The 11,285-nt window shown below is 46.5% G+C and overlaps 1 pseudogene; it reads left to right on the top strand.

Moving 5' to 3' along the window:
* Positions 1-4,066: 4,066 nt before the first annotated feature.
* On the top strand, positions 4,067-4,409 carry LOC129692662 (NADH dehydrogenase [ubiquinone] 1 alpha subcomplex subunit 5-like; annotated as a pseudogene).
* The last annotated feature ends 6,876 nt before the right edge of the window (positions 4,410-11,285 follow it).

Here is an 11,285-nt window from a genome sequence, read left to right as displayed (position 1 = left end):
CAAACCACAAAAAAATTGAAGGTCCAGACATATGCAAGTTGTCTGTGTCTTGCTATGTAGCTCTCTGCACTCCATCACTGGACGAAGATGCCAGACTTGTTTGCACATCCGGAACAGATTTTCCTCCCTCTGCCCCAGAAGGTTGATGTTGTGTTGTGTTAGCTGACACTCTGAGGCCTGCTGAGAGGTTGGGACAGCTCCACCTGCTGGTTTATTTGGTTAAGATAACTCACTTGTAATCACTCTAAAACACAGGTGTCAGTTTGCTGTGTGTGTGTGTGTGTGTGTGTGTGTGTGTGTGTGTAGGGACAGCTGTTGCTTCACAGAGCTTTCATGTTTGGATACATAACCTGAACAGTGTAGGTGTAGATGTGCCTCTGGGACCTGGTTTAGTATTCATCACCGATAAGTGGATACTAACTGTGGTAACATTTGGAAAGAGAAAAAAAAAATGTAGCTATAAACGAGTGGCTAATGCTTACTGCATTAGAAATATAAACCAAACCTAAAAGTGATTAATATGCATGAATTGTTCAGAATAAAGACTTCGTTATGACATTTTTCTACAAGCATATAACACACTTTAGTCACATTCATCTCATTTTCTTCTCTTGTTCTCATTCCTTCCTCCACTTTCTTTTCCTAAACAATCTCTCTTCCACTTCCATGTCTTTTTTTTTTTTTTTAAATCTAGATTCCACATTTGAGAGGAAACACGCCCTTCACTTCACCCAACACAACCATCTCCGGCTCATTTTCTTGTCATCAACATGGCTTTGTTCTTTACGAGTAAATAATACACCATTTTCTTTATCTGTTCATCAGGTAATGGATGCCCAGGCGGGCTCCACATCCTGGCTACTGAGAACAGTGATGAAATAAACATGAACGTGCAGGTGTTTCTATCACACCTTGATTTTGATTCCTTTAGGGCTATTCCAGGAGTGGCATAGCCATAGCATAACAGCACATTCTGTTTGTACTTTTCTGCGGAGCCTCCATACTATGGATCCGTTTGCCTCTCCATCAGCAGAGGATATGTGTTCTTTCCCCCTATCTTACTCAACAGCTTCTGTTGTTTTCCTGATCATAGCCATTCTGACTGAAGACGGGATTTGTATAGTTTTGATCTGCGTTTCCCTGATGGCAGAAGAGGCCAAGGATTTTTAAATGTATTTATTGGGCCTTAGTATTTCCGCTTTTGAGAACTGTCTGCTAAATTTATCTGCTCACTTATCAACTGGACTGTTCTTTCGGTTGAGTCCTTTATATGTTCTGGATAGCAGTCCTCTGTTGGATGAATAATTGGCAGTGATTTTTTTTTTCCTGTTCTGTGGCCCATCTCTATTCTGAGAGTCATTTTCTTTGCTGTGCAGAAGCGTTTTAGTTTCAAGAAATTCCATTTGTCAGTTCTTTATATTACTTCCTGAGCTATCTGGAGTCTTATTCAGAAAGTCCTTGGCTGTGCTTGTATTAAAACAAAATTTTGATCAGTCAAAAGAGACAAAAATTAATCCAGTCCTGTCCTTCAAAAATAACCACTGCACTTTGGGACATTTATTTTTGCTATTACTTTTTTTTTTTTTTCCTACACAGGGCTTGAGATGAACTTGATACAGGGTTTCATTCTGTCGGCCAGGCTAACCAAGAGCTTGACACAACCCAGGCTGACCTTGAATTTATGGCAGTCTTCCTGCCTGCTTCCTGAGTGTTGGGATTCCAGGTGTGCACCAACATAATTGAAATAAATAATAATAAAACTGAAGGCACTTGTATAAAATCTAAGTAAGGGTCAGAGCAAAGTCAGAAACTCAAGTGGACTTGGAAGACAGTCAGAAGGCCCTTCATCCTTTCCCTGCTCTAGAAACACAAGGGCACCTCCCAGCAAAGTCTTCGACCCTCTGGCTCTTACAGTCTTTCCACCCCTTCTTCTGCGATGTTTCCTGAGCTTTAGGTGCAGAAGCTGTACTATAAAGGTATCCATTCGGACTGGGCTCCACAACTCAGAGTTTTGCTTGGTGGTGGTTTCCTGTAACGGTCTCCATACGTTGCAAATTGAAGTTTCCTTGATGCGTGATGAGAACTAAACTTAGCCTTGGGTATAAAGACAAGTATTTGTCTTTCTGGGTCTGGATTACCAAACCAAATATGATCTTTCCTAGTTTTATTTATTTAAAAATTTGAAAGTTGCATGATTTCATTTTTTTCTTTACAGCTGAATAGTATCCTGTACTGTATCTGTTTCACATTTTCATTATCTGTTTGTCAGTTGAAGGACATTTATGTTCTTTCCATCTCCCAGCTATTGTGACTAGAGCATCGATAATCATGTCTGAACAAGTATCTGTGGAGGATGCTGAGTCCTTTGGGCATATGCCAAGGAGTAGTATAGCTGGGTTATATGGTCATATTTTTAGAGTTTTAGCAATTTATTTTTTATTTGTGTACATTGGTGTTTTGAATGCATGTATGTCTGTGTGAGGGTGTTTTAGCCCCTGGAACAGGAGTTACAGACATCTGTGAGCTGCCATGTGGGTGCAGGGAATTGAACCCAGGTCCTCTTGAAGAGCAGCCAGTGCTCTTAACAACGGAACCATCTCTCCATCCCCCTATCTTTAGATTTCTGAGTATTCTCCACACTGATTTCCAGAGTGGCTGGACTAGTTTGTAATACCAACAGCAAGGAGGGAGGGCTTCGTTTCTCCTATACACCCTCCAGCATTTACTCTCGCTCGTTTTGTTGCTCTTTACCCTTCTGACAGGGTTAAGGTGAAATCTCAAAGTTTAGATTTGCATGTTTTCCTAATTGCTAGAGATGACGAATATATTTTGAAATAGCTTTTAGCCATTCTTCTTCTTCTTTTGAGAACTCTTGGTTAATACTTTAGGCCCATTTTTTTAATTTTAATTTATGCATTTTACATCCTGGTCATAGCCCCCTTTCTCTTTTCCTCCCAGTCTCACCCTCCCTCCATGTTTTCCTATCCATTCTTCCCTACTAGTCAGAAAAGGGGAGCCCAGCCTCCTCCCCCCCCACCCCAGCATATCAAGTTGCATCAGAACTAAGCTCATCTTCTTCCCCTGTAACCTGGCAAGGTAGCCCCTCCAGGGAAAAGTGATCGAGAAGAAGGCAACAGAGTCCATGTCAGTCAGCTCTCGTTTCCCTTACTAGGAACCTACATGAGGACTGAGCTGCCCACCCGCTACATCTGTGTAGGGGGTCTAAGTTCAGTCCATGCATGGTTCTTGGTTGGTGCTTCAGTCTCCACAGTCCCCCTGGACCTTAGTTGACTCTGATGGTCTTCTTGTGGAGCTTTTATCCCCTCTGAGTCCTTCTATCTTTACCCCTACTCTTCCTTAAGGCTGCCTTAGCTCCACCCAATGATTGGTTGTGGGTCTCTGCATCTGTTTCCATCAGCTGCTGGGTAGAGGCACTCAGAGGATAGCTGGACTGGGCTACTGTCTGCAAGCAGAGCAGAGTATCCTTAATCATGCCAGAGGTTGGCTGTATCCCAGGGGGTGAGGCTCAGGTTGGGATTTTAGGCCCAGTTTTTGAATGGGTTATTTGTTAGTTTGTTTTTGTTATTGTTGTTTTTTATATGCTCTGCATATTAATCTTCTGTCAGATATATAATAATAGAAGCCACACTCAGAAAATCTCACCAACATGGCTGCCTAAACATGGCCTGAATAAGAAAGACAGAACCAATAGATATGCTAACACGGAGCAGGACCTCAGCCATACACAGGCAACTAAGGAAAGCTGAAAGCAGGAGAAATAGTTTTCCCCAGGGAAGAGCACACCAACTGTTTTTTTTTAGTAACAAACGATGCCCTGAAAACATAACATACAGGTAACATTATGTAGACTGAGCAGGTTGTATTCATGTATTTACAATCATACCTATGCATACAAGGGTAGGTATGTAACAACAATTAAGGAAAAAAGAGGCCATACATTTGAAAGAGAGTCGGGAAGGTTTGAAGGAGAAAATGATGTAATTACGTTATAATCCCCCGAAATAAAAGAATAGAAGGCCCTGTGCTGCGGGCTCCAGGTACAGTCATGGCAGGCTTGCCGAAGACAGCTGGTTTGGTGGGATGGGCCGTGTGAGACACTCCACACAAGGGGCTTACAATATTGTAGAAAAACATTTTTGATCTTCCAGAGTAGTTCCCTAAAAAGGCAGCCTGTAGAAAACACACAATAGATTACCACTGAGAAGCTGGGTATAGTGAAAGTGGAACCAGATGTTAAAAAACTTGCTTCAGAGTGGTGAAGTAGAAGAGGGGATTCTTCAGGCTGAAAAATGAACTAAGCCTGGCAAGGAAAAAAAATGTTGCAATAGAAGCTATGCGAGCCATTAGTGGCGGAGCCTCCTGCCGACAGGTGGAGGCAGCCAGTATGATCATAACGTCTGATGATGGTTAATGAGAAACTGGCTTGACTAAATTTCTTATGCTAAAACAAAATAAAATTAAAAAAATTATATAAACACACGGGCAATGGTGGAGCAAAGGGAAGTCAGGGACGGGCAGCTGGGAAACTTACCATCATCACCACAAAACCAGCATACATCCGTGTAGCACTTACCAAGCACCGCGCACGATTTCAGTGGCATGATTTTTTTTTTTTACATTCGCTCATTAGACACCCTCAGCTCATCAACAAATAAAGCATCACTAGGCTTCCAACCTGAGCCAGGCCACCAAGTCACTTGCTCAGTATGGAACTCAGGTTCAGAGTCAAGGAGCTGTCTGTGGTGCCTGTGCTCTTGCACACTCTGGCTTGTGGGATTGCCGGCTTTCTTGCGATGACTCATCTGGACTGCGCAGGGAGCCTCATTAGACATCCCAGCTGCGTAGAAGGAGTCCGTTTGGCTGTGGAGGATTTCAACTCCTGTCATTTACCCAGCGCTCACACAGGTCATTCATCACTGTTCATTTACGGTACTGTCCATCAGTACCTTCCCGTGCTTCCACATCTTTCTCCGAGCACAGTAAATTTTATTCAAATGACATTCACAGGAGAAATGTCCCCCTCCTTCCCCACCAAGAGAGCGGGTGACTGGGCACAGAAGCCCCGGGGAGGCAGCATCTGCCGGCACTCGAGGATCCCGCCCGTGTGAGCCGAGGATAGAATTAACAGGCGCAGTAGTTCGCAGCTCAACATTTGTTCAAGTCTGGCACATCATTAGCGACTGTGTTTGAGAGGAGAGATCAAGGAGGTGGGGAGAGAGTGGATCTGATTAAAGGGGTAATCAGGGGAGGAGAGTCAGCGTTTATGTAAAAGCTTTGGAGCTGAAATGGAGGAACTAGAGAGCAAAGGGCAGGGGACCTAGGGAGGGAGGTCAGCAGACACTCCGGCTAATTTTGGCTCTGTGACTCCTGTGCAAAATATTGTCCTTTCTGTGATTCTGGATATGGCTGTTAACTTACCTCATGGGCTTGTTACATCCACTCAAAGGAAGACTGGGAGTGGGCGGTGGGAAGGGTGGGTGGAGATTCTGCTGTCTTTTTTGGAGCTTGTCTCCAAGTCGTTAAATATTCGTGGATAAGTTAATTCATATTTGTGCGACGCTTGTGTTAACCCATGCTAGGTAGAGCCTGAGGTGTTGAGAGCAATCATGAGAAATGTGTGTGCATCGTTCAATAAAATTAGTCCTTTTCTTTTTGAGACAGGGGCTCCTGTAGCCCACGTAGGCCTCCAACTCACTATGTGGCTGACATTGGCTTTCAACTCCTAATCTCCCTACCGCTACCTCCTGAATCCTGGGAGCACAGGCACTCACCGTTATGTCCAGTTTACGTCGTGCTGGGGATCAAAGCCAGGATTTTGTGCACCCTTGTCATGCATTCTGTCAACTGGGCCATTTCCCCCTGCTCGAACCCAGTAAAGTGTGTAGCTAGCATTCAGCGTTAGGCTGAACAATGGAGAAGGTCCCTTAAAAGCAGCGTTACGGGAGTCTTGGGCAAGAGCTGACCAGGCAGCGCTTCTAAGCTCACGACTCATCACGGCATATCTGATTCTCTCCACACCACCTGCGGAGCAGGAAGGTACAAGCGTGGCCTCCTCCACTTGATGTACAAAGCACCTGGTGCCAGGGCGGTTAGTAACTAGCCTCGTAACTCCAGCTGGCAAGTGGTGGGGCTGGGATCCCATCTGTGGTGCTCTTTCCTGCCACCTCCTGGACTTTAGCCCTAATCTGAAGACCCAAAGGAGAGTGGCTTGAAGCAGGCAGCAGTTAAGCCTTAAACTTCATGACCTTGACGATGGAAAGAAGAGTAAGGTTTTGAGTGATCTGGAAGGAGCAAGTGTGTGAGCTGCCCAGGTCCTGCTTGCAGGTTCAACGCTCAATGCGGCTTGCCCTGGCGATGAAGGCACACTGTATTTCCGCTAGCACTTTCACTGAGGCAGGCATGTGTTAATCAGAGCCTAGGTTCATCTGCTATAACACCCCCCCCCCCCAACCAACACTGTCGTGTAGATCTGATAAAGCTCATGTCTTCTTACATTATAATCTGGAGATAAGTGACTCTACGCTTATGGCTCTGAACTAGAAAAGGGTACCCAGAGACCCAGGTCTTGTTAATCTGCTGTCCCTTTAGGTGTCACTTTTTAAAAAGAGATTTATTTATTTATTCATTTATTCATTTATTCATTCATTCATTTATTTATTTATTTATTTATTTATTTATTTATTTATACTTGTGTGTTTGTGTCTCTGTGAGTGTATGCATGAATGTGGAAATGTGCAAATTTGTGCGTATGCGGATTGGCCAGGTAAGTGTGCCAGAGGGCCTCTGTCACTCACCCCCTATTCTTTTGAGGCAGGGTCTCTCCCTGAGCTTGGGATTTGTGTTTTCTTGGGTAATCCGGAAGCTAGCAAGCCCCAGAGAGTCTCCTGTCTCTGTCTTTCTTAGAGCTGGGGTTACAGACACACCCAGGACAGCAAGCTTGTTTCAAGGGTGCTGGGGTCTGAACTCTGGGTTCAGATGCAGTTACCCAGCAAGGAATCTTCACCACTGGGCCATCTCCCCAGCCACTGGGTAACACCTTCATCCGAAGGCCGAAAGCTACAGAGGCTTCACTGTACTCATCTTCCAGCCCAGAGGAGGAGAGAGGGGCCAAAGCTAGTTGTTTTCTTCTAGGGAAGTCACAGATGCCTTCAGTCCTTTTCCTGCGGCACAAACTTGGTCACACAGACATGCTTGGAGGTAACAGTGCTTACAAAAGCTTAACCCACACGGCTGCCCCACTAAGACAGTAAACTGAGGTCTACTACTAAGAGAAATAAGAGAACTGATACAGGGGACAGGGGTCTTCTCAATACCCTGAAGGGAACCAGGCAGGTGTACTCAGCGGTAAATAAGCACATCCACACCAGATGAAGAGAAAGGATGAGAGGCACCCAGGACACCCCTTTGACTCCACAGACAGTGGATTTCTTTTTCACTTAAATTATTATTTTTTAATTTATTTTATGTGTATGGGTGTTTTGCCTGCATGTATGTCCAGGCATCGTGTGAAGGCCAGGTGGCCACAGAGGTCAGAAGAGGGTGTCAGAGTCCCTGGAAGTGGAGGGAGTTGCAGGTGGTTGTGAGCCACCGTGTAGGCGGTGGTGGGCTATCCTGGCTGGGTATGCTGAATTCCCAGAGGTTCCCCGGCCAGCTGGCCTTCTGCGGCATTGAACAACAAAGAGGCTCCATCTCAGTTAAGACAAAAGGAAGGGAGCAATCGGTGATATTCTCTGACCTCTGGATGTAAGCTGTGGCTCACATGCGCTTACATTCACGCACACACATGCATACCATTCATACGTATATCCAAAAGAGAAAAACGACATCAGGGCATATTTGTTAAAAGCGTATGAAAATATTAGTGGAAAAAGCCACAGTATTAGCAAGCTTGAGCCCCGACACAGTCATGAGACCTAATGGGCTGTTCAGTTAGTCTTGACATGCTCCTGCTTTGTGTACCAGACGAGGGTCGCACTGGCAGCAGAGTAGGTATCTTTTAGGCAGATCCTATTTGTTGGCTGTGCCTTGGTTGATGAAGCAGGTTCACGTATTCGCCAACAGGCTGGAGCCTCCCTCTCTTCCCTATCCATGGTCCACTGTGGTGCTATCTACATTGCTCTGGAAAGCTCTGCATTCCTCACGACAGTCCTAGTGGGCTGGCAGGACAAGTGATGTCCCCGTGGGTGAGGGCTGGAGATTGACTGGGGAGGTGGAGTCACAAGATGACACAGAGCAGCCATCAGGGGCGTCTGAACAAGTTTCCAGACTTTCTGCCTTAGTGTTGCTCACATCTTCTCATAATCCCACACTTGCTCGGCCCTTAGCTGCATCATCTCTGAGTCTACAGCTCTCACTCAAACGCCCTCAGAAGGCCCAAGTAAGTACTTCCATTTTCTTAGGGAAAGCTCAACTTCGTTCTTCAGGGGATAAATTCAGGACTTGAGACAGTTGTTCTGGTTCCTGCCCCCTCTCTGAAAACATGGAACTCACCTGTAAAACATGCAGTTCCTGCTCCTAGAAAGATAAATGTGTTTTCCTTCCTTTCATCTTTCCTACAGAGATTTGGTCACATGTTCATTTTCTCACCTGATTTCCCTCTCTCTGCCTGCTTCCTGACAAATGAAAAAGACTCGAAAACCCACCTCCTAGTTCCCAATGCTAGCCCTTTCCTCTATCTCTGACAGAGATCAATTCTGAGTCTATTGGAGAAAGCATGTTCTGACCTCCCCAGTGCGGCCAAAACTCCACCTCCCTCAAACTCTTCTGTTTTTTGTTTGTTTGTTTGTATGTTTGTTAACACACTTGTTTGATAAATGGCACAACTTTTAAAGTGAAGACTTAGAGTTGCTTCTTCCTCCTCCTCTCTTCCTCCTCCTCCTTTGGCAGGTGGATTGTAGAATGGTTCTAGTATTCCCTAGACCCAGGGCTTCACACTCTTGTGTAATTCTCTCCCTACTCTCTGAAGTGTGGACAGGATCTGTGATTCACTTCTGAACAGTAGGATAGAGTAAAGGTATCTTTGTTGTAATCAGAGTGTATAATCATAGTTACATATACTTCACTACGTAGCCCAGGCTGGTCTCAAACTCTCTATCACCCTGTCTCAGCCTTCCAAGTGCTGGGGTCATAGGTGTGTGTCACCACATCAGGCTGTCTTGACAGAACTGGCTTACAGATTTTGATCAAGCCCTCTGCCATGTTGACCAGGACTGGAGCGCAGACTCTGATGAGCAGGCAGTAAGGAATTGAGGTCCCAGTCCAATAACGGTCTGACTCAACGGTGAGCACCCCACCCTCGAGCCTTCATCTGGGGCCTCTGCCCCTGGGAACAACCTGATGGCAGCCTCATGAACATTCTTAAAGCCCAGGGTCCACAAAGCAATGCCTGGATCCCTCCCTGCACTGAAAAACACAAGGTGACAAGACGCGTTTTAAAGCCACTAAGTTTGGGGTGACTTGTTACACAGCAGAAGGTCCTATGTCCAAATCAGTCCCTTGCTCTTACCTGCCAGAGAGCTCTGGAATCTATGTGTCTTCACTCCTGTCTCTGTCTTGTGTCAGTCCCCACAGCCTTCATTTGGGTAAACACTTACTTCCTGTACCAGTTGGGGCGTGACAGCAGTGAGGACCCACTCAAGCAACTTAGCTGGAAAATGTGTGCAGATTAAGCAAGCCAACGTTATTTGGGGTATCAAGGTGACCTAGCCATGGCAGCAAGCCATTGTTATGACTCCCTAACAGCTCAAGGGGAGCAAACAATGGCAGCAGAGTTTGATGAACTCTAGCATGGAAGGCAGGCTATCTCCTGTGGTCTCAGGCAAAGACTGGGCAGCACAGGAAAGGACCTAACCTCTCTTCCCTCCTTCCAAGCTCTTGCTGAGTCTCCCAGTGGAGACCAGAGGTTAGAAGTTCAAGGTGATATAGGGCACAGAGCAAAAGAGAAGCTGTGGAAACAGATCTGGGCAGAGGAACAAAGGAAAAACATGCAGGGTCTCTCCTAATTGGGCCCTCTTCTTACCCTGCTTGGCCCCCGTCTATACAGCGAGCAATCCTCTGCTAAAAGCAACACTCCGTTGAGACACTCCCCACAGCCCCAGAAGACACTATAAAAACCCTCATGTACCGTCATCCTCCTGGCTTTCTCTGGGGATGCCTGCTGTGCCCCCGGGGCCCCTCAAGCCGTGCTGTGGAACATGCACGCATTGGGAACGGACTCCTTTTCTTTCCCACCATGTTCAGCCTGCTTCTATGTTCCAGCCACACCTAACCTCCGGTGACCTTTCCTCCCACTCTGCTTTTCATGTTCTAGAAGACCCAGCCATTCTTCTCCTCCACAAAAAAAAAAAAAAAAAAAAAAAAAAAGCACATTACTCATCCTGCAAGGCTGTGGCTCCTCCTCAGGGTAACCGCCAGTCTGCTGGCCTGAGGAGATTTCTTCCTGGAGTGTAGCAGCTCTGAAGGGCAGACCCTCTTCTGTAGCATGGACCCAGCACATTCTGACTGCTGCCTTCACTTTTCTTAGCGGGATCCCACTGAGAGTAAGTCAGATCTAACCTTCACTACATGCTCGAGGTCCCGCTGTATCCTCCTGACGCTGATAACAGCAGCTCAGCCATGGCCTGAGTTCTCACCTCTCTGGCCCCTTGGTGATATCACTGCTCCCACCCAGGCTCCAAGAGGCTGGCTCTGTAGCTTCTTCTGTGGCCGCATCGTGACTCTGCACAGCTGCCAAGCCCTGCAGTGGCAGAGCAATGCCTGTCTGTCCCTGCAGCGTGCTTCAGCAGAGATCTGTAAGCCCTCCGTTGCACCGAACCACCTCTGCACTGCCATTCACAATGATCTCAATGCGGCACACAACTCCAGAAAACCAGTCCTTTGACTTTGCAGGCCATGGGGCTTAGAATGGACCCCGTGAAGCTATCGTGGGACATGGGCACCTTGTTGCCTTTGTCGATCTTCATCTCTTTCCTTCAAGAGAGTTGACTCATCCACTTGGATGCTTGCAGGTTCCCTAGTCCACCGAGCCATCAGGTCTAAATGGGGTCCACAGCTTCATCTGCCTAACAAGAGGAGGTCTGTCTATCTGTATGACCAGCACGGTGTGGAGTGTGTGGTAAACCTACTGGGAGATGCTCATCACCTCTCAGAGGGATGAACCCGGGATACAGAGCAGTGTGCTAGCCTTAGCCCTACCCCACTACCCTTCAGTTGACCTGCTTCCCAGATACCTGGGGACAATGGGAGAATAAGATGCAACTAGAGCC

Source organism: Psammomys obesus, unplaced genomic scaffold (assembly GCF_907164565.1).
Source record: "Psammomys obesus unplaced genomic scaffold, mPsaObe1.curated_primary_1811, whole genome shotgun sequence".
NCBI classification, from domain to species: Eukaryota; Metazoa; Chordata; class Mammalia; order Rodentia; family Muridae; genus Psammomys; species Psammomys obesus.
Note: the sequence above shows the minus strand (reverse complement) of the source record. Positions and strands in the feature narration are given on the sequence as shown.